Raw genomic sequence first — 24,337 nt, forward strand, 5'->3', positions numbered from 1 at the left:
AAGGCAATTAGAAGAATTTTATTGATACAATATTTTAAGAGTTTGGCGCTCAGACCTCGGCAGGAAAAATTCACGCTGAATTATACTTGAATATGCATTAGCAGGCGTATGAGAATAGGGATATTTCCCCCCAAAAATTGCCGAGGTCGATGCGTCTGCATGGTTGAAAGACAATGAGACTTGGATTAAACTAAAAACAGAGACAAGTGGGATGAGCTATAGAGGAAAAGTGCTGCGAAGGCTTACCAAACAGGGCCGGTTGCCGCGAAGGCCTACCAAAGTTGAGTGAGATGAATGGGGAGATGAGGTGAGGTGTATGGTAAAGTGCATGAATAGAGATGGTCGGTCACGGGATGATACTTGGAACTGAAAGGCTTGCAAAGGGGAATGTCTGAAGCGAAATAAGATATTAGTGCAATGGTTCTTGCGCTTGCCAAAAGCAGGCTGAGAGATGATTTGGAGTTGCTGTTTAAGGTGAACACTGGATGATTGGGCTTCGAGGAGGTGTGGCTTGAAGCAAATGCTCCATCGGAGGCGGACAAGCCTCTGATTGAATGGAAGTAAGCAAGAGTTCTTCGGTTGTATTTCCGCTTTAGCATCATTTCAAACTAAAGACTCACAAAGAGAGAAAAGCGATAGGAATTTATTGATACAATAGTTTAAACTTTGGCGCTCGGACCTCGGCAGGAACATAAACGGTGATTTATACTTTAACGTAGATAAGCAGATGTATGAGAATAGGGAAATTACCCCCCCAAAAATGCCGAGGTCCAGGCCAGAGCGTCAGCAAGTTCAGAAGGCAGAGAGAAGGATGAGTAAAGAAGGAGAAAATATGTGAAAGCTTAGCAAAGAGGGCCATTGCTGCAAAGGCTTACCAGGATTAAACAAGATGAATGGAAAGATGAGGTGAGGTTGATGGAGAGGTGGAAAGTGATTTTAATGGTCAGTTTTGGGCTGATGCACGTGATGAATGAATAATCATGGCAGGGAGCAAGGCGGGCAGCATGCAGGGGACATGGCAGGGAACACACAGGAGCATGGCCGGAAATATGGCAGGGAACACACAGGAGCATGGCAGAGAACGCAGGTGGTATGGCAGAGAACGCAGGTGGTATGGCAGAGAACGCATGGCTGAGAACGCAGGGAGTATGGCAGAGAACGCATGGCTGAGAACGTATGGCAGAGAACGCATGGCAGAGAACGCATGGCAGAGAACGCAGGGAGTATGGCAGAGAACGCATGGCTGAGAACGCATGGCAGAGAACGCAGGGAGTATGGCAGAGAACGCATGGCTGAGAACGCATGGCTGAGAACGCATGGCTGAGAACGCATGGCTGAGAACGCAGGGAACACGCAAGGAGCATGGCAGAGAATGTAGGGAGCATAGAAGGAAACATGGCAAGGAGCATAGAAGGAAACATGGCAGGGAGCATAGAAGGAAACACGGCAGGGAGCATAGAAGGAAACACGGCAGGGAGCATAGAAGGAAACACGGCAAGAAGCATAGAAGGAAACACGGCAAGAAGCATAGAAGGAAACACATGGCAGGGAGGAGGGCGTTGCAGGGAGCGTAGAAGGAAACATGGCAAGGAGCATAGAAGGAAACACGGCAAGGAGCATAGAAGGAAACACGGCAAGGAGCATGGAAGGAAACACATGGCAGGGCAGGCCGCGTTGCAGGGAGCATAGAAGGAAACACATGGCTAGGAGCATAGAAGGAAACACATGGCTAGGAGCATAGAAGGAAACACATGGCTAGGAGCATAGAAGGAAACACATGGCTAGGAGCATTGAAGGAAACACATGGCAAGGAGCATTGAAGGAAACACATGGCAAGGAGCATTGAAGGAAACACATGGCAGGCCGCGTTGCAGGGAGCGTAGAAGGAAACACGGCAAGGAGCATAGAAGGAAACACGGCAAGGAGCGTAGAAGGAAACACGGCAAGGAGCGTAGAAGGAAACACGGCAAGGAGCGTAGAAGGAAACACGGCAGGGAGCGTAGAAGGAAACACGGCAAGGAGCATAGAAGGAAACATGGCAGAGTATGGCAGGGAAGGCCGCATGGCAGGGAGCATGGCAGGGAACACACAGGGAGCACACTGGGAGCATGCAGGAAGCATGCAAGGAGTATGCAAGGAACGTAGTGGGGAACATGGCAGGGAACATGAATAAATGAATGACCATGAAAGAATGAACAGAACAACAGGATGCCTGCATGGCGGGACGCCTGGATGACAGAATAAATAACAGAGGATGCTTAGGGATGATGCACATAAATGAATGAGTGACCAAGAGGGAATGAACAGGACAGGACGCGGGCTTAATGAGACTTGAATGAGATTGAATCCACCACCAGTATTCGTAGTTAGATTACCTTTAAGATGAGCATTAGGCGGCTAAGATGAAAAGTAAGAGCAGATATGTGAGGCATGCTGATGATAGCCATCACCTACGATTGGGCTCCACAAGCGTCTGCTGTTGCGCAGCTCACATCCTGAATGCTGAAATAACTCTAGATGAAAGGTCACAAGATTAACGATTTCTTTGACAATTTCACGAATCTGCAAACCAACTGTTTTTAGAATCCTCCAAAACTTACGGATGCACATCCGTAAAATTTAACGCATCTACAGACAAAATACATTATAGAAAGTGTGTTCCAAATCCGGACGGGAAGCATGCCAGACCAGAAGGAAAGTTCAGAACAGCAACTCTTAACCAGAGTATCCTGTTCAAGGAGGGAAGGGAGCGGAATTAGTGAGCTCAAGCTGCCTGGAAATAAAAACGTGACTCTTGAAATGATGCACCTGCGAGATTGAGGTGACCGAGCGAGGAGAGCAGCTGACGCTCAGAAATAACTGATATGAGAATGAAACTGATATCCAGAATTCGAGAGCTTGTCTGCAGGCAAAAGCCATCATGGAACTAGGTTAAGATCAATACGTAGAACTCAATGCAGGCTGACAGGTTTAGTTTGAGAAAATAACTGGGAATAGTGAAAAGAATATCTATAAGAAGAAAACATCCAGAAAATGAAGGACCATTAAACACGGTTAACACTTCTTAAGACATAATCGATAATGTTTGCTTAGCTCATAAATACGTAGAGTGCTAAACGCATACCAAATGCTGTTATGAATCGATTAGCTATTTAGCTTATTCCATGTCATTTGGATGAATTTAATAATTTAATTCAGATTCTGCACTGCATCCTGCTGACTGATGATCTCGTTGCTTAGTAACTTTAGTTAGCCTCACAACTGCAGAGAGGATCCGTAATTGAAAATAGTATCAACCAGACAACAGCACCTTCAGTGATGCTCTCCGGTTATTCATCTTGAATGAATCCTTGAACCTAAAAGAAGAAATAGACAATCTCTAAATACATGAGCAAGTTGCTGTTAAAGATCGCCCAATACTCAAACCATCCCCCACAGCCATCCGTACGTAGGGTCCCAGCTGACATTCAGATAATACCTACTAACTAAACCTTAAATAACTTTAACATGTATCATTTCACAACACCTGAATAATTGATTGGCAAAACATTGAAATGACAAGAGTGACAGAAGTGGCCTGGTCAGCATAAATGAGAAGTCTGAACCCAATACAGACCAGTCCAAGCGGATGCCAAATTGCACCAGAGTTGCAGCGGTTTAATAACGATTGGTATCAATTGCTGAATTTTAAAATGCACTTCATACTCCAACCAGTAGGTGGCAGCAATGCCACCACAAGCCCGGTGGCTACCGGCAACACCAGAAGAAGAAGAAAACGAAAACAAACATGGGTGAATACATATTACCTGAGCTGGCTCCGAACGCATTAGCGAGTGAATGAGAGAGTAGATCCGGCTGAAAAGATGCGGCCGGGACAAGCGGCAAGGTGGCGCCGCAAAGCCGATGAGAACCAGAGAAGGTCCCGGATGAGTCGGCGGATCCGCGAACCAAGAGCCTGCCCCACGGGATCAGTTTGAGAAAGACCCCGGCGCGCTATGAAGCGAAGCTGACCGGAACTTAGGCAGAGTTGCGACGCGTCTGCGTTGCTTGAGAGTTCTTTGCGCCAGGAACCGGAGCTGACGAAAACAGAGGTTGGAAAGGAAGATGTGCAGCTAGACGGTATTCCTATGGCAGGAGGATTTCAGGATAAGTTATTGTCTCTTGAAACCGGTCGACAGAGTCCAAACCGGACACGCGCAGCCACTGCTTGCTCGCTGAGGACAAGGCCGAGATGAGGATGTGGAGTTCTTTTTAAGATGAACCCAGGATGCTGATTGGCTTTGAGGAGGAGCAGTTCAAAGCTGATTGGCTTGCGTTGGAGGCGGATGAGTCCCTGATTGATGGAGGTAGGCAATAGTGTTTCTTCAGTCTGAATTTTCGCTAAAGCTGCATTTTAATATTTAATTCTGTTTGCTGCAATTCCACTTCTTTTTCTTCACCGGTTAAAGAAGTGCGGCACATTTTACATATCATTTTAGGTTACAAACTGTTGATGAACTCTTAAAACAAACCAAAAAATAAAATAAAAGATCATACTGTTAAACGTTTACTTTCACCTAGATTTGCAGGGTCACTGAGTGGGGACACTCTGGACAGGTGGGAGTCCATAATTTAGAGAAACATGCATTGTGGGAGGTCAGAGTACCCTGAGTGAGAGCACACGTGCACAAGACTATATGAAAACTCCATGTTGAAAGATGCCAGGCTGTGATCTGAACCTATAACATCCCTGCTGTAAGGCAACAGTATTAACCCGTGTGCCACAGTGAAACCCCAGGACTGCAATGGGCCAAATAAACATATATTGTTCTAACACATCAGTAAAGTCAGTCTAAACTGTTATAGTTAAACTCTGAAGGAAGCAGATGGAATACATTCATTAGATTAATTTTAAAGAGCACATGCGCTTCAACAACAGGTTAATGTTTAGTCTTTATACAGTTAATGTAAGGGATAATCCCACAGTAATTTATCATGCTTTGAGAGGCAGAAATCCTGGATATGTTGAAAGTATAAAATATAAAAAATGTAAATAGAATTTATCAGTGTGTTTCAAAGCAGATAATTAATTTTAAATATTTTTTTTCTGACACACAAAGCCTTTGGAACCAAGTCTTTCTAAAAGGGAAACACCACTCCCATGTGGATGATGATTAAGTGCATATAAAAGCAGAACATGACTGGTAATTGTGTCAAACAGAAAACTCTTTCATTTGTGCACATGCTGTTTTCTTAAAAACAAAACATTTTTTAATCAGAATTACTGAGTGGATTTGAGGACTTACATTGGCAACACAAAAGAGGATTGGAATGAGCACTCTTCCTTTCCCCAAAGATCCAATTCTGCACGCAGGTTAGTAGTTGGGAGAGATTTGTGAACGTAAAAAAGATTCAAGATTCCTCTATTGTCATTTTACAGTACACTATAGAACAAAATTAACCTTCACAGATAAAAAACACAATACACAGATAATCAAAAACACATTGGAATGAGAATTAAAGAGAGCGAAAATAACATAAATAAAATATTTGGTAGGGGTATAAAAAGCTTAGTGAGTGAAACAGAACATGTAGAGTTATTATAGATATACATACATGTGTACAAGAATAAAGTGCAGTTGGAGAACGTGGTGCAGTCAGTGGAATATTGTAACCTGACTCTCGCCAGATGCATTTCATTCCGCAGAGCTCAACACATCCATCCCGGATCGCTCCGTTGGGGATGCATTTCAGAAGGAGGGGCCTTATCAAAAATCCTTGCATATGATTGGATAAACCACTTGTCCGCCATCTTTACTGACGCGCCACTTCAACCACTCACATCCAGCAGAGCCATTTGGAAGATCTAACTCTTGCCAAACCTGGTCGGGAGAAGGCCGAAAATATTGTTTCCACTAACAAAAGCCTCCAAAGGCGTTCTCTGGTGAATTAATTAATATTCGGTAGATTGGACAACACTGATGAAATAGCAGTGACAATAGTGCCTCCTCGCTGCAAGACGGCATTGTTATCTGAATCCAAACGGTCGCTTCTCTGATACGTGATTTGCCTTGCCTTGCTCAGCCATCCTCACCACTCTGCTTAGTGCCTTTCTCTCTGTGATCACTATTTATTATTATTATTAGCTTTTAGAGGAAAATTACTAATTATTGTAAGCAAACTGAAGACAAACTTACAGAGTTGGAGTGGCACAACGGATGATTCCTTTAGATTAATGTTCTGAGAGCTATTCAAAGTAGTGCAGTGCCTCACAAGTATAACATGATGGATGGATGGATGGATGGACGGAAGGACAGTGGTATAAAACAGTACAAAAACAGGACTGTGAATGACAACAGTATACGCATTTTGTACATAAAAATGAGACTTTGCGCTGCTTCCATTATCTATATATTACTGTTTTACTATTATACCACTGCACTTGCGACAGTGCAGTGTTGCCAGTGGCCTTCAGGGTTGCTTAACCAGGAAGTTACCAATCTAGTGCCCCTAGTGGCTAAAAATTACATGGTCCTGCTTTTATACAGGTATGTCTCAAAGATTAGAATGTCATGAGGACTTTCAATATTTTTTTGTCGCTCTTTTCAGTTTTTAGTATTCAACAATACTAATATTTCAACATTATGTAGATTCATTACATTTCATTCATTTCCAGTTGGCTGGTTCTCGTGGGGGCATGGACCGGGTGTGCCCAGTTTGGGGTGTTCCTCAGCCACAGCAACAGCAATTCTTAGTGCCACAGAGTCAGACAGGACACTTAAAAAAATACAGATTCATAACAAATAGAGTGAAATATTTCACTCCTTTGTAATTTTGACAATTATGGCTTACTGATAATGAAAGCAACAAAAATCCACAGTCTCCCGATATTAGCATATTACGCAAGATAAATAAAAAAATATTTTAAACAGAAATGTCAGGCATTTGAAAATTATGCTAATTTTAACTGAACTAATTGTTCACTTTTGTACCTGGTATTTAAAGTAATGTCTTGTTTTCTTTCATCTTCTTCTTATATTAAAGCTACAAATGTACAAAAGTTTGAAAGCTCAGCTGCTCTGACAAAAAGTAGAGTATGATTGACACTCAGAAATAAATCATTACAAATATGATGTGACTCTGAAGTGCACTGAAGCTTCTGGAGCTCTGGTACCTGAAAGGAAGATAGGCATGGGTTTATCCAAGGCTGCTATGTTCTTTTTTAATTGCACAATTTTTTATGGTGCTGTCCTTTTTCAACAGAATAGCTGAGGGCAGCCAACAGGGAAACTAGCAACGTTTCTTATTGTTTTGAACAAAATCATTTTCTTGTAATTTTGATGAAACGGTCCTAATAAAACTAAAATTCCTGTCACAACAAAGTGGAACTTTTAATTTTTATCTATTTTGTGAAATCTGTGAAACTCTGAGGAATCACAATACAGACCCCCATATTTCTGTCAGGCCAGACGTTCGCGAGGCACCAATAAATAATTGTTCCTGCTTCTCCCAGAAGAACCACATGTACCTTCCTAAAAAATATATATTTTTTGAATTGTTACCAACAGTACTGTAGATAGTTTAAAGATTTAATTTCACTTGATCAAGCTAAATCAAAAGATTCTTCTCCCACCCTATGCTTTAAAGCACAGCACAGCACACAAATACACAATATTAATCAAATTATGTTTAAACTCCATCAGATTATATTGGTGTTCATAAATCCATCAGTCTCGTAGCTTCACAAAATAAGCATGAAGAGTGAATTTTTTTAAGAGCAATCTATATCTACTAAAAAGAATAAAATAAAATAAATGACAAGGACATTTCCGTTTACTTCTCAGATTCAACATTATTGAATGTTGAATATGATTAAATATAAATCTGTCTGTACAGCTGAATTCATAAATTTTATTTTTCTTCGAAAGGGAAATTAAATTAAAATTGAGACCACCTCTGTGATCAGTTAACTTTAGCAACACTAGACTCCCAACCTAAGAAGGGTAGGAGGATCCTACTTGAGGTCTGATTAATTGCTGTTTCATACTCTAAAAAGCTGGTTATTCTCTTTGGACATGTGGTTCTGGTACCTGTGGCACAGCTTGCTTTACTGTCAGGTCTCTGCACAAGAGTTATCCAGTGGACCTGGGGTCACCCCGAGGCTGACAGGCGGTGCTGTCCCGTCTCCCACAAGCATTGGATGCTGGATTGCATCTTTGGGAAACCATGCAGACTAACTCACATTTATAGTCAAGGATGAATCTTTGAATATTTTACCGATAACTGAAAAAAAAAAAAAAACAGCCCTTTAGCCATAACAACTTTATCATGACTGAAGTTCACACATTCAGCCACAAGCATGAAATCACTGCATTGATTTAACACAACATTCACATTCACAGTTTGACAAAATCGTCAGTATCACAAGTCTTGATCATGGAGGTTTTTTTTAAATCTAAGCTTTCTGGATTTCTAAATCATAATAATAGATTATGCCCTGCGACAGACTGGCGACCTGTCCAGGGTGTACCCCGCCTCTCGCCCAGTGAACGCTGGAGATAGGCACCAGCACCCCCCGCGACCCCATGAGGGAGAAGCGGTTTGGAAAATGGATGGATGGATGGAATAATACATTATACATCAATGATATACATTGCTATGTCAAATAAGAGAGATCAGAATCAGAAATACTTTAATACTCCCAGAGGGAAATTACAGATCTCCACATATGCTGTCAGGCACTGTCATAGATTGTTGATGTTTTAAGATACTACGCCACAACCTTGTGGATAAGAGCTTGCTTTGACTAAATCTGTGGTTCTACAAGGCCATTTTAGCAAAAAGACAGCTGGCTGCAGGTAAAGGGTCACATCTGTCCTGTTTGTGCTTTCCTACAACACAAAGAGTTAATTTTAGTAGGAATAACATGTTCAACTTTATCATTGTATGAGAATGCATGTACTCCCTACTGCCTTTTAGAAAGACAGGGTAAGAATACAGATAGCTTAAGTCTACGGCCTGGGCACCGGTTGCAGTGCAGTAACAGAGGACGTTGTAACCTGACATGACAACACATGATGAGAAATCAATGGCCTGTTCTCTGCAGATCGTTTGAAAGGAGGAGGAATGGCGAAGCAAGGATTGAGGGGATGGATGTCAAATTCATTTTTAATGTGGAGAAGATGGATCTGGATGCTGACAGACATTTATTGTGTCCCCAGCAGACGCGACAGTAGAGCTGAATAATAATGATCTATCTGCACACTCGTCTTACATGTTTTATTTTGTATGTGGCACAGAACACAAAGCCTATGCCCCAAAGACTGCTGCAAGTTTTTCATGGAACATAGTGTTTCTTACTTTCTTGAGTCTGTATGTTCAGCTTTCATCTTCCATTTTACATTTTGCCTGCTCTTATTTGGGTTGAGTTATATTTCTCTTTTTCCCATTTGTTTCGTTTTACTACCATTTTCCTTCTTGTTTTCTGTTCTCTTTGGTTACTTCAGTAAGTCCTGGCCTGTCACACCTGCCATACTGTCTGACAACATAAAATGAAAGCTGTAATTCTGTCAGTGAAATCTATGTACTGTATTTTATGGACTGTAAGTCGCATCAGTCAAAAAATGCGTCATAAAGAGGAAAAAACATAAATAAGTCGCACCGGACTATATGCATTTAATATAGACATTTATTTCACACAATCCAAGACTAAAAACTGACATTTGTTCTGATAAGCTGTGGTGGATGGTTCTACCCCTACCAACAAGTGTTAGCATTGTTCTTTTTTTCATAATTTACATTTATTGGTTTCAGATTACACTATGCATAAATTAAGATCAAGTTATTTTATTTAGACATATATTTTCTAATGGGTGCACACTTTAGTTAATATCTGTCTGAATGGTTTGCTCACACTTATTGTTTTTTTGAGGTTCTGCAAACACAAATCAGCTGGAGGGGGAAGCCAGGAACAAACCACTACTCCAAACGTGAGGCGGGGAGGAACTTTATTTATTGAAGTTGACCTTAGTTATTTTATTTCAACATTAACTTATTTGTGGCAAGTTAAAGATGTTTTTGTTTTATTTGTTTGTTAGTTGTTATGTTTATATTTTTGTTTTGTTGTTCCTCGGTTATGTTGTGCCTCCCTCATGTGGAAAGTTTAGGTTATCCCACCCCTTTTTAAGCAGCCTCTGTTCTTTGTCTGGAGGTCAGTTTTGTTTCTGTTCAGTTGAGTTGGGCACAAATCCATGTTATTTATTATTTCAGTTATTTTATATTGAAATTTGACCCATTTGTTAACTATTTTTGACATTATTAAATTTCCGGGAACGTCTCCGCAGGACTGCGTAAATATTTCTCGTTGCGCTAAACTTTTTTACTCTATCATTATACACTGAAATCTGGGACATTTCTGGAGACAGCTTTTGCTGGGAACAGGTCATCAAAAACAGGGACAGTCCCCGGAAATCGGGGATGTCTGGTCACTCTATTTTAAGTGGTACAGGAGCAGGACAGTTTTCACAAGCATAGCGAGTCCTCTTGTGGCTACAGACAGTAATGTTTACTCCTTCGTTCATGCTGGTCAAGATGAATTTCCATTAAAGTTGATATATAAGTCACACATGAATATAAGTCGCAGGATTGGCCAAACTATATAAAAAAAAGTGTGACTTATAGGCTGATAGATATGGTAGTTATCTCCAGTGTGGTTGCTGCTTTAAGGACCGTCTGGACCAAGTGAAGAGAGTATATTTATGCCAAATGACAAATGCTTATATTTATAAGGTTTCTGTTGTGTGTCTTTTGATTTTACTCTGAGATTGCAACAGAATTTCACTCAAATGTACGTCGTAAATGTGCAGCTGAATGGCAATAAACTCTCTCCGTTAATTTATCTTCACACTCATTCACATGTTCTGCCATCTCCAGTCATCACCTGCCTGCTCTTCAGCACTCGGTTCAGTGTCTGCCAAGGTCTCCTACCTTCAACTACCCCACTTTATGGAAACACCCTCTGGAACAATAACCCATCCATCCATCCATTTTCTGAACCGCTTTATCCCTCATGGGGTCGCGGGGGTTGCTGGTGCCTATCTCCAGCGTTCACTGGGCGAGAGGCGGGGTACACCCTGGACAGGTCGCCAGTCTGTCGCAGGGCAACACAGAGACAAACAGGACAAACAACCATTCACACACACACTCACACCTAAGGACAATTTGGAGAAGCCAATTAACCTAACAGTCATGTTTTTGGTCTGTGGGAGGAAGCCTGGAACAATAACCTTTGCCGCAAAACCTCCCTTCAAAAGCCATCAGGATCTTCAGCTCAATCGTCTCTGCTCTCTCCAAAAAAGTAAGTCCTCCATTGCCTTTCTAATGACTGTCCACAGTTCACACTTCTTTGTGGATGGATCACAATGTTTCTGAGGAAATGAACTTCTCAACTACTGATTGCTCTCAAGGCTTTGTCCTCTTTTTGTTTTTATCTCTTTTGTACACTTGCAACTGCAGACGTTTCCACAGAGGAAGGAACATCAAAACTTTGCACGGCATGATGTCACGATTTTGAAGTGTGTGGTTAAGGTTTACATTTAGATTCATGTCTTTTTTTTGTCATTTATTGTGTTCTAGGTCTTGCCATATATGTTCACTTCTTGTTTATATTTATTAGCTGATTTGCTTTTAGTGTAATTGTTAAGTTTTATAATGTGGTCTTGTGTTTTTGTTGTCAGTTAGATTATGTCCTTGCATCTCTGTTCAGCTTCAATCATGTTTTTTTCAATCTGTCACCCTCAGCCATAGCCCCATCCAATTAAGCTTATTCAGTCCACCTGTTGCCTTATCATCACACTCATGCTTCCCACCTGTTTCCCCTGCTGTTTAAACTCGCGTTTTTTTTTATTTGCTCCTTGCTGAGTTTGTCTCCGGCCATGCTATGTCCCTGGTGTCATTTAGCCTACTGCTTCACATTAAGCCAGTCCATGTACATGCCTGCTCACGTTTCACACATGTGTTTTCTGGATGTATGTATTACTTTTTTTACTTTTAACTAAATTTTTACTAAATTTCAAACACGCCATGCTGCTTCTGCCTGCACTTAGGTCCTACACACTGTTGACACACAGCTAGTCAGGTTTTAGATAATTATACTGAATAGTGCAAAACTTAACTATACTTGCTATATCCACCAGAGTCGAATCTAAAGGCAAAGCCAACTAGAGAAAAAAAAACAGGTTTTTGTTCAGTTAATGAGTCCTGTTTAAACATTTTCATTGAGGTTCGATGACAGTTTTCAGATTGTTAAAGTACACTTCGATGTCTCTTTTGCTAAGTTTGTGACTGTATTTTTGTTCCCACGAATTGCTCTAAACCAAAGTTCCCTGCGGGTACGACAAAGTTGAAAGTAATGCCCTGGAACAAAATAACCATCACAAATGCTGCAGGACATAGTCACCGGCCTGGCCTGCAACCCAACAAGGGTTAAGTGGCTGAGGGAGAAAGGAAAAAACTGTTCTCTGCAAAAGCTCAACGCATAAGAGCTGACTGGAACTCCTGACTTGTATTGTGTTAACTTTTTACATCCTCAAGATGCACCATAAACCGCTTGTTAGTGAATAACTCTTGCTCCTTTAGAGTCAAAACTGTATTTTCTATGTTAACATGGATTCACATCAGTAAAAGATAAGAGGCAATTCAATATGAGACCTCTGGTAAACTGAGCGATCTCTGCAGTTACATCTGAACATAATTTAGCCGTCTGGTCCAACTAACTCACTTGAAACCCCGCTGAGATCTAAGTTTGAGAGTTGCTTCATATACCATCTGAAGAAACGTTTCTTAAAGTTAAAACGCTTCACACTGCACCATAAACCCAAAGTTCAGTTATTGTTTGTAGCTTATTTTAAACGGAATATCAAGTACAACTGCTGTAAAACGTTGTTTCAAGTCTAACTGGACCTGCGCAAAACAGTCACCCCAAATCCTGGTGTAATGATTTGATTCAGTTTGTTCTTCCATTTGACACTCCAGAAAGCATCCATTCCACTTTGGATGGTGCAGCTCTTCTTTCTAGGAATCGGATTTATGAATTCTCCAAAATGTTGACAACCCAGGGTCCAGACCAGGAAGCAGAGGCATAGTTTAAAACACCTCTCTGCAGCTTCTGTACTGTTACTCACCCATTACCCATTATTATATTATTTCATATCATATTATATAAGGTGTCTCCCTCTAAAGACTTTGTTAGTTAATGAATTGATTTCTGATAATCTGATTTATTTTGTTTCACAGAAACCTGGCTACAAGAGGACTACATAAGTATAAATGAGTCAACTCACTCCAATTATTTAAATTTCCACAATCCCAGAACTATGGGAAAAGGAGTAGCAACTATCTTTCAGTCGGATTTATTAATTAGGCCCAGGCCAATTAATAATTACACTTCTTTTAAACATTTAACCCTTAGTTTCCTTCATCCAAGCTGCAAAGCAATAAAACATCTATTTGTTGTTTTGTATCGTACACCAGGCCCTTACTCTCAGTTTTTAGATCAGTTGTCAGACTTCTTATCTGATTCAGTGTTAAATGCTGACAAGGTTATTATAGTGGGGGATTTTAACATTCATGTTGACACTGAAAGTGATAACCTTAATCTAGCCTTTAAAACTATCGTGGATTCAATTGGTTTTGCTCAAAATATGCATAAACCGATGCACTCTTGCCTACATACTTTAGACAGTATTTTCTCACAACCCTGTCCTAGCTGACCATTTTTAATAACCTTTGAGTTCAATTTAACTGAGTTATCCAACCCTAAAGGTTTTATTAGAAATAATTGCTCTTTTCATTTCCTCAGTATCACAGAAAAGCCCGGCAGATGGCAGCAATCTTGTTTCTTTTCATTCACAATTTGACACTGTTGTTGATGGTCACTTCCTTTTTGCATTTTGAATTAGACAGCATAGCCCCTTTGAAAAATAAGGTAATTATTCACAGGAAGCTGGCCTCCTGGTTTAATTTAGAGCTAGGTTCTTTGGAGCACAATGTTAGGAAATTGGAGAGAAAATGGTACTCTACACACCAAGAGGCATCCTACCTAATCTGGAAAAACGTATAAAAAGACCCTTCGCAGAGTTAGAGCAGCATATCTTTCATCATTAATAGAGATAATAGAGAATAAAAATAATCCTAGGTTTCTCTTTAGTACAGTTGCCAAACTTACTCAGAGTCACAGCTCCGTTGATCCATCACTGAGCTATATAATACACTGGAGTGCTAATCACCGTCTGTTTGAACGAGTCGCTTTGAAGACACCAGCCGCCATATTGGTACTCCCTATTTCCCCCCAGTAACTAGGAATATGTGCGCTACAGCATCGAATAACAAGGATTTTCTCATGTTCAGGGGGGGCTTAAGACTTTTAAAATGTCAAATGCCATATACTTTTATGTTATGTTCTAAAAAATATCAACTACTGAGAAAGTCATGTGCTGAAATATTTTGCATTTTATTCATTTAAATATATATGTTTAACATTTATAAATATATAAATAACAATATACAAAAACATATATTTACATATGTGTATACATATATATACATATACACATACTTATATATACATATATATATATATATATATATATATATATATATATATATTTAATATGAATAACATGTAAAATATTTCAGCACCTAATTTCCCAGTAGTTGATAGTGTTAGTACATCCACTGACTGTAGAATTACCTGTGAAACGTTTTCACACAGCCAGAAAACTGCTTGTTGTTGCAAGCAAATCCTATGGGATTCTGTGAGAGTAGGGAGTAGCAAGATGGCGGCCAGTGACTTCAGTTTTTCGGCAAAATCAGCACTCCAGTGTATTATATAGCTCAGTGTGATCCATCCATTCCCTTAGCTCTTAGCAGTAATGACTTTATGGGATTCTTCATAAATAAAATAGATTCTATTAAAAATAAAATAATTGGCATCCTCCCAAACATGATTACCTCGTCCTCAGTAAGTGAGGCAGTGTTGGAGGAATCTTTAGAACCGGCGCAGTGTTTGAACTGTTTAGAAGCAGTAGAGATTTCTGAGCTATCTAAAATTTTAGCTTAATCTAAACCTTCTACCTGCATGTTAGACCCAATCCCAACCAAGTTATTTAAGGAGGTATTCCTTTTGATATATGCCCCCATTTTAGACATGATTAATCTATCCTTAGTAAGGATAGATTATCCTTAGTAAGGACATAGCTCACCACTTGACGGTGGTGAGCTATGTAAGTAGCTATAGCTGCCCTGGGGCAGGCTGAGAGAGGCGAGGGTGCCATACAACGGCGCCACTGGGCCCTCTGACCACCGCCAGCAGGCAATGCAGGTGAAGTGTCTTGCCCAAGGACACAACGACAGAGACAGTCAGAGCAGGGGATTAAACCGGCAACCCACCAATTGCAAGACGAACCCCCTAACCTCTGTGCCACCGTCGCCCAATATTCTCCTAGAAAGACCTGAACATACTGTAGGGATTAAGGAAAAAGTATTAGGCTGATTTAAATGTTATCTGACTGACAGATTTAATTTTTTTCATGTTGATGATACGTTTTCTTCAAACTCTAGGGTCACTTGTGGAGTACCACAGGGTTCAGTCCTTGGACCAATTCTCTTTACTACATATATGCTACCGATTGGTAAAATTATCAGACAGCATGGGATTAATTTTCATTGTTGTTCTGATGACACTCAGCTGTATTTATCCATAAATCCTAAGGAATCCAATCAATTGCTTTGATTACAGGCATGTCTTGATGGCATACAAACCTATACTTTTAAATTCTGTCTTTAAATTTCAAAGACAGAAGTTGTCAGCTTTGTTCTGGAGTCCTTAAAAAATAAACTTCTTAATCAGTTACCTAATCTGGATACCGTAAAATTGGCCTCCAGTACTAAAATAAAAAAAATAAAAACTGTGTTATTTTTGACCAAGACATGTCATTTATATGTCATATTAAACAGGTTCCCAGGGTTTCCTTTTTTCACCTCGGGAATATCGCCAAAATTAGAAACATTCTGTCCAGGGGTGATGCTGAAAAACTAGTCCATGCATTTGTTACTTCAAAGCTGGACTATTGTAATTCTTTACTATCAGGAAGTCCACAAAATGCAGTTTGAAGCCTTCAGCTGATCCAAAATGCTGCAGCAAGAGTTCTGATGAAAATCAACAAGAGGGATCATATTTCTCAAATTTTAGCTTCCCTTTATTGGCTTCCTGTTAAATCAAGAATAGAATTTAAAATTCTCCTTCTAACGTATAAAGCCCTTAATAATCAAGCTCCATCATATATCAGAGCTCTGATTACCCCGTATGTTCCTAACAGAGCACTTCGCTCTCAGACTGCAGGTCTGCTGGTGGTTCCTAGAGTCTCTAAAAGTAGAATGGGAGGCAGATCCTTTAGCTATGAGGCTCCTCTCCTGTGGAACCAACTCCCAGTTTTGGTCCGTGAGGCAGACACCCTGTCTACTTTTAAGACTAATCTTAAAACTTTCCTTTTTGATAAAGCTTCTAGTTAGAGTGGCTCATGATGCCCTGAGCTACCTCTATAGTTATGCTGCTATAGGCTTATGCTGCTGGAGGACATCAGGGTCTATTTCTCTCACTCTGCTGAGTACTCCTACTGTTCTCCAAATTGCATTGTTATTTGTTATTTCAACTTTTAGCGTCCTGTTCTCTCTCTCTCTTTTTCTCTTCATAGCAGGTACACCTGGTCTGACGTTCTGTTAGCTGTGACATCATGGAGGGGGGAGGGGGGGGGGGCGCAGATCACCTGCCTTTACCCTATTCCATAGAAGGGATCCTTAGATCAATGTGTGCTTCTGTCTTCTTTTTGTGTCTCTGCCGCTGATGACAATGTAAGTTTATCTAAAGCTTCTTAATGTACTTTCTGAAAATAAATCTTCTCTAACCCCCAGTGGGTCGAGGCAGATGAGCGTTCACACTGAGCCTGGTTTTGGTGGAGGTCTACTTCTGTTTAAAGGGGAGTATTCCTCTCCACTGTTGCTTCATGCATGCTCAGCATGAGGGATTGCTGCAAAGCCATTGACAATGCAGAAATCTTCACCTGAAGAATATTGCCAAAATGAAAGGACTAATGTCTCAGCAAGCTCTTGAAAAACTAATCCATGCGTTTATCTTTAGTCGAATTGATCACGGCAAAGGTGTTTTCACAGGTCTGTAAAAAAAGTAGATCAGACAGCTGCAGCTGATCCAGAACGCTGCTACCCTCACTAAGGAGGTAGAGAACATCACCCCTGAAGTTCTGAAGTTCTTCCATTGGCTCCCTGGATCTCAGAGAATAGACTTTAAAATCCTTCTGTTAGTCTATAAATCCCTGAATAGCTTAGCACCTAAATACATCACAGACTTGTTATCATTGCATCAACCCTCCAGACCACTCAGGTCTCTGGTCTACTCTGCAGAACCAGAACCAAACAGGGAGAAGCAATATTTAGTTTTTATGCTCCACCTATCTGGAACAAATTCCCAGAAGACTATAAAAGTGCTGAAACCCTGAGTTCCTTAAAATCAAGGTTAAAAACACATTTATTTAGAGTTAGTTGCGTTAATGTTGTCGTTTGTAGTCCAACTCTTCTTATACTGTGTCAGACCTTCTACTGATCCAATGTAATGTGATCGCCTCCTGCAATGTTTTCCCTCTGTCCATGTAATGCTTACTTTCCTCTGTTATTTGTTTTGCTCATGTAGAGCACTTTGAATTGTCTTATTGCTGACTGATTTATAAATAAACTTGCCTTGACTTGACTGTCCACTGTGGCTCTAAAGTCTTTCAGGAGGAGTAAATGCTGCTTGTCAAGACTCGGTGCTAACTTCCTTAGAGAGGAAACTTTCTGACCAGTCTGGAGGATTTGATTAAATTTGTCTTTATGAAGTGCTTTGAAATTACAGGCGGTGTGAATGGCTGCTATATAAATACAATTGAATAATTCTTAGTGAGTTTTTAAAGTGCTTTGGTAACCAGCATAAAACAAAGAAAAAGAACCTGTTACACCTGGTCTTCCTTTTTTTTTATTATTGAACACCCCCCCCCCCCCCCCCCACACGCACACACACACCTGTTGATATCCATCTGTCCTTGTTCTGCCAGGGTCTTCTTCCTCACTTTCAGAATGCTGCAGCTGTAATTTTCACTCTAAGCTTATTCTGATTTTGCGCGTTGGATTTTCAGCTATTTATGTGACCATCTTTTTTATTTTTTAAACCAAGAACTCCTTAGATATTTCAGCTGCTCCTGATTTAGTGCCTTTCTCCAGTTAGTTCTGCATCTGCAGCCACCTTTCATCACATATGTTAACAAGATAAAACATTTTTCTAATTTTGAACAAGCTCAGAATAGAGTGAACTGCAACTAAAAGCATGTTGTTTTTATTTTAACCATGCATGCGGATATATTCTTAAGTCTCTTTATTTTAGTAGGTTTTTCCACTTTGGTTATTCTGTTTTATCAGGGACTGTGACATCATGATGTGACTGCTGTTAAGTGGTTGCCAAGCAGAATGTACTTTCAGTGAGAAAGTCAACTTAGGGTGACAGACATCTGCTGGCTTCTGGAGCAGAGCTGTTTCATTATTCAACATTTACCCCTACAAAGAACTCAAAGCACTTTCCATGGCCCTGCATATTAGACTGCTAGTTGGCACTGCTGGGCTGAAACTGGGCAAAAAAAAACACATTTCTGATCCTCTGTGTGTTGGTCTGCTGTCATCCACAAGCTTTTTTCTCCTGTTAAAAATCAAAAGAAAGGGTTCCCAGCAGGGGGGGGATGTCTGGAAAAGAAAAACTTTGATACTTTTGTTCTTCCTGTTGCGACCACAGTCAGAGTGCTGATTTCTGTGTCCACAGGTTTAACTTAAATGCACAACAGACACCCCAAAGAGCAACAAAATCAACAGTAATCTTTGCGAATGGGAGAGTGTAAATCAGCCATTAGGGAATGTGTGCTGATTTAAGGCACTGGTTTAATTAGGAGCTGCTCTAATTGTCTAACCTCCAACCTTTGGTTTCTTTTTTATTTCCAAGAGACACCATTGGACATGGATTTCTGTGGCCTCCCCTCATTTACGTGTGGAGCTCTGGCAGAAACAGGATGCATCCAAACCGTAAGCATTACTCAAAGTATTGGCTCTCTGTTCAGTTAATACTGCAAGCAGTGTATTTCAGATTTTAATAGGCATCGAGCACCACTGAAACAGGTAAATGTAAGGATTCATTGTCTGTGCTTTGGGGCTGAATGGCTAAAAAGGGGCATGCTTATTCTGGTCTCCTCTCCTCTGTGTACCATTCACCATCTCTTAGTGCATTCACTATTGATTTTCCCCAGCCTCCTCTATCAGTCAGGCTTTAATAAGACAACACATGTCGCCTTTTTAAAAGAAACGAATCAGAATGTTAATGGATCACTCCACGGATCGGCTCAAGTCTTTGCACACGCGCAGGCAGTCGTGTTTATCTGTGTGCATCAGAAATCAGATTTTCATTAAAACCGAACAAGATAACATTCATCATGACGCGTGGAGGGAGTAAAAAAAAAAAAGGGGGTGGAAACATGGAAAGTGTGGGGATAAACGGGATGAAGGGCTTGAGGATGGAGAGCCTGCTGGGAAGTGAAGGAGAAGCCTCCGAGTGTAGCGTGGGATTCAGCTCCTGTCTCATTGCGTCCACGGGGACCAATTTATTTTCATTTTGGGTTTTGGCACCAGCCCCATCCCAGACCAGCTGCCTGCAAACGGTGCTGGAACTCCACATGGATCTGGAGCTCCTGTAGCTTGTAAGGTCTCAATACAGAGCGTCTTGAATATTAGTCCATAGAGCAAAAACAGTTTAGCAAAAAGAGAGTTAACTGTTTAGGTTAATTGTTTTAAAAGCAAACCTTTTTTCAATCTTTTTTCTTGCTCACATAACATGAAACGGTGACTAACAGCTGAAACTGACGTTTAAATTCAATATCTTTACGGTTTACAGGCTCCGCACTTAAAATTAAGCATTTGCAACCCTTAAACTTGTTCACATTTTTGTCACCTTGACAGCAACCTTCAGTGGATGTTATTGAGATTTTATGTGAGCGATCAACAAACAGCTGTCCATAATTATGTCCCCTGACAAACCTCAGAGGAGGAAGACTACGGAACACAGAAGATAAACGTTTCATGACTCTGGGAGGACGCGTGAGAACGTGGAGAGAACGTCAGCATGCGAAGGGAGAACATACAAACTCCACATAATCCTAGAACCTTCTGCGAAACAACAATACAAACAACTTTACCACCATACATCTTGGTACAGTCTTAAAAATTCAGTTTCTGCTTGTGGCTCCGGTTAAAATGACTTGATTTAACACGTGTTGTAATTCCCTCACGCACAGATGTAATTTTCTCCCCAGACCTTAGCTTTTGCATGCTGTTCCATCATTTTGTGGAGAATATGTGAGCTTGCAGGAGACACGGCAACACAACTCCTCCTTTCTCTATACCTTGTGCATCTCTATTCATTTATACCCACGGAGAAAATGATTTTGAACTTCCATGTCACTGTTAAAGCTCTGCAGCACAGCATGCAGTGTTTGCAAGTTTTAGAAGGTAGCAGATTTACAATGCACTCAAAAATCTGACTTTATGAATAAACGTCTGCAGTCATTTTAGTTACTACTGATGAAAGCTAAGTAGACTTTTTCTCTGTCGGTGTTTATCAATAACAAATCCAGGCAATACGCAACACGACTGAGAAAACATCAGAGCTGTAAAGGTGCTCTGAGTATTTTTATAAGTATTTTCAAACCCCTTGAACTTTGTTTTTGTGGTGTTACAACCACAAACTTCAATTTATTTCTTCGGGATTTCATGTGATGGTAAATCTCAGAATAGAATCCAGTCCAGTTGCCTTCAGACGTTGCCTTGTCAGTAAATAAAGTTCTGCTGAGTGTAATTCAATCTTAGTTCATTTCAAGCTGTTCTGTGAAGGCTTCAGTGGTCAGTTAAGGAGACATCAGTGAATAAACGGCAACATGAAGACCAGTACTGAACAGATTTAAGTCAATCGTCCAGCAATGCACAGAGAATTGTTATATTGTCAGGGTGGTGTGCAGGTTGTGTGTGTGTGTGTGTGTGTGTGTGTGTGTGTGTGTGTGCTTTTAATCAAAATCACCGTTTCAACGGTGAAAAACACATCACATCATCTTGTCTAAATGTCCCAATCCTCATGTCTTGTTTAAGACTATTGACTGTGTTCTTAATGCTCCTCATACAAATTTGGATTCATGTGAATTTTCTTTCATTTGTATGGATAAGATTGCCTCCACTAGGGCCTCTATTTCTTACACTGGCTATGATCCATCAGTGTCTGTCACTTCCTCTGCTGTTTTTGACCAGTTTGAGTCTGTGACACTTTTACATGACATTGTTGGTCGCTTGGAACCTGCAGGTTCCCCATATGATGCTGTTCCTCCACTATTTCTTTTTTAAAGAGGTCTTTACTACTTTAGGGGATTCTGTTCTTGCTATTGTTAACTGTAGTTTGTCCTCAGGTGTATTCCCGACCACTTAAAACACACTGTTGTTCAACCTTTGATTAATAAAAACCTGCCCTTCATTTCTAAAATTATTGAGAAGGAGGTTTATGGTCAGTTGACGGCTTTTTTGGAGGAGCACACTGCAAAAATAGAACTCTAAGTAAAAAATTATTTCTTGAAATGAGAGAATTTTTCCTTAATTTGAGCAGGTAAATAAGATTATTTGCCAATGGAATAAGATTTTTGAACTTAAAATAGGAACAACTCATCTCCATTATCTTATTTCAAGTGAAGTATATCTAATTATCTTATTTTAGGGGTAAACATACTAATTCCATTGGCAAAAAATCTTAATTACCTGATCAAATCAAGGACAAATACATTAATTTCAAGAAAATTTTACTTATTTCTAGTTCTCTTTTTGCAGTGCATGATATGTTAGAGGTGTTCCAGTCTGGTTTTAAAATTGTACACCCATTTAATGACATTCTTGGCTACAGATTCTGGTGACTGTGTTGTTCTTGTGCTCTTGGATTTAACTGCTGCATTCATTATAGTGGATCACAACATGTTACTTATGTTTGGCACAGTGGGTGGGCATCAGGGTATCAGTAGGTTGAACCTTTTGTGTCAGTGTAAGAGGCTTTATGTCATCATCTGCGGGGAACCTCAGGGCTCAGTCTTGGGTCCACTTCTTTGTGTTGTATTTAATTCCAGTTTGCTCCATATTAAGGAGGCATGGCGTGCTCTTCCACTGTTATAATGATGATAGTCAGATTTACATCCCACTTAAAAAGGACGGGAAATGTCCTAAAGGCATTTAGGACATGCTCTCTGTCTGCTTTAAAGGTGCCTTTAAAGCCGACAGAGAGCTAAATGACCTAAAGGCATGGATAGCTCTTAACTTTTTAAAGTTTAATGAGAGTAAGACAAAAGTCATGGATTTTGATGGCCCAACAGAGACCCCTCTTATTGAGAATGGTTAGTTGTCTGAATATAGAAACTCTTTTATTACCAACCTTGGGGTTGAAGTGGATGCTGACCTTAAATTTGATGGTCAGATAAGGACAGTTGTGAATCCAGCTTCCATCAGTTAAGGGAGATGGCTAAAATAAAGCCAATTCTCTCCAGCTGCTCCTCAGAGTGCCTAAAATAAAACAGAAGCTTAGGGGGGACCTTGCCTTCGGTGAAGCAAGTGGAGCATTACTGCTTTCACCATCGTGCTCCGCTTGATTTATATATACAAAATGTCTTATTAGATTTTATTCTGGGACTGTTTCACGGTCAATGGACACAACAGGAAGGTAGAAGAGGGAAAGAAGGAAGAGAAACAGATGAGACAAAATGCTAAAAGGGAGAAAAGGTGACAAAAATAAAGGAAAAGGAGAGAGCGATCTAACATCCTCTGAGTCTGTTTCTACATCTGCAAAGAGAGATATAAAAGGAACAGCAAAACCAACCGATAAAGTATTAGAGGTACAAACAACCAACGGCTTGATAACGTCACTGAAAAATACTCAGTATTATTTAATATAAGATGTATAAAGTGACAGCTAAAGCTAATGAAGGAGGGGGGGTTCTGTATAGAAGTGGATCTGTGAGCACCTGCATCCAAGTGTGTGTGCTTTTCTTCCTCTGATGGCAGGTTTTCACTGGCAGATGTGTCCATGCAGCTGGAGCGCTTCGACCACTTAGGAGGAGCATAGAAAGGAGCGGTCCCTAAGGTCCCCACACCAGATACTTCTCACTCTCATCGTGGTAATCAGTCCCCTTTGCTCTGTACTCTCAGGATCACTGAGGCACTGTTCCAGTCTGCAGAATGCTCTCTGGTTTCCAATTTACTGCCCCGTCACTTCCTGAAACTTTCTGGTGGTCTCACCTCTGGAATCCTACCGCAGCGTCTCCCCACCGCTTCTCTGGTTGCTCTCTCCTGGATCTGTTGCCCGGGTCCCACCATGACCCAAACATCCCTGTCCTCCCTCCATCAATACACATCTGCTTCCTCAGTTCATCCTGGAATCCTGGAGCAAATGCCATCAGAATCCAATCCACACTCTTTCAAATTGGCTGATACTCACCTTCTCCCCTAAATCCTCACCATCTCTGTCAGATGTTGCTAAAATCTAGCTACAGAGCCTGACAGGTAACTAACGCTGCCCATCAACCCACACACACACCATTCTCTGGTTGAAACATGTTGAGGGGGAGTATCACGCTGTCACGGCGCTTTTCTCCAGCAGAGACAGAAAAGCTGGTCAGAGTCGATGGGAGGATGGATGGAAGCTTCAAAGACTGGGGGTGGGGGTTCATCTTCCAGCAGGACACCCACCCAAAAAATGTAGCCAGAGTTACATTGGAATGGTTTATATCAAACAAGTCAAAGTACAGACCTAATTCAAGTTAGGTAATTTTAATTAGATGAAATGGCTGTTCAGACATTGTCCATCTGATCTAACTGGCTATAAGCCGTCTTTCAAAGAAGAATGGGCATAATATTTGGTCTTTAGAAGTCTAAAGCTGAAAACAAAATACCCAAAAAGATAAGTGAAATGGTAAAAGACGCTCTGCAAATTATAAATCAGGCCAGTTGATTACAAATTCACACCAGACTTTTCGTATTTCTCTAGATGTGGGAAATCATGTCTCTGTTTCCTTCCACTTGACAATTATCCACAGCTGCGAGCTGGAGCATGACATGGCATTGAAGATTGTGTTTCTAACATTGCAGAACGTGAAAAAAGATCAAGGGGGATGAATAATTTCGCAAGGCTGCTATAAAT

At 40.6% G+C, this 24,337-nt stretch overlaps 1 long non-coding RNA gene across 2 annotated transcripts; it reads left to right on the top strand.

Moving 5' to 3' along the window:
• The first annotated feature begins 11,251 nt into the window (after positions 1-11,251).
• Positions 11,252-23,277, top strand: LOC118563225. Of its 2 annotated transcripts, none has more exons than XR_004931114.1 (3): positions 11,252-11,335; positions 19,073-19,152; positions 23,203-23,277. It is a non-coding gene; the product is annotated as an uncharacterized LOC118563225 (long non-coding RNA). The 2 variants fall into 2 exon arrangements; XR_004931115.1 differs by lacking the exon at positions 23,203-23,277 and adding an exon at positions 20,080-21,170.
• The last annotated feature ends 1,060 nt before the right edge of the window (positions 23,278-24,337 follow it).

The sequence above is a fragment of the Fundulus heteroclitus genome, chromosome 5, assembly GCF_011125445.2.
Source record: "Fundulus heteroclitus isolate FHET01 chromosome 5, MU-UCD_Fhet_4.1, whole genome shotgun sequence".
NCBI lineage: Eukaryota > Metazoa > Chordata > Actinopteri > Cyprinodontiformes > Fundulidae > Fundulus > Fundulus heteroclitus.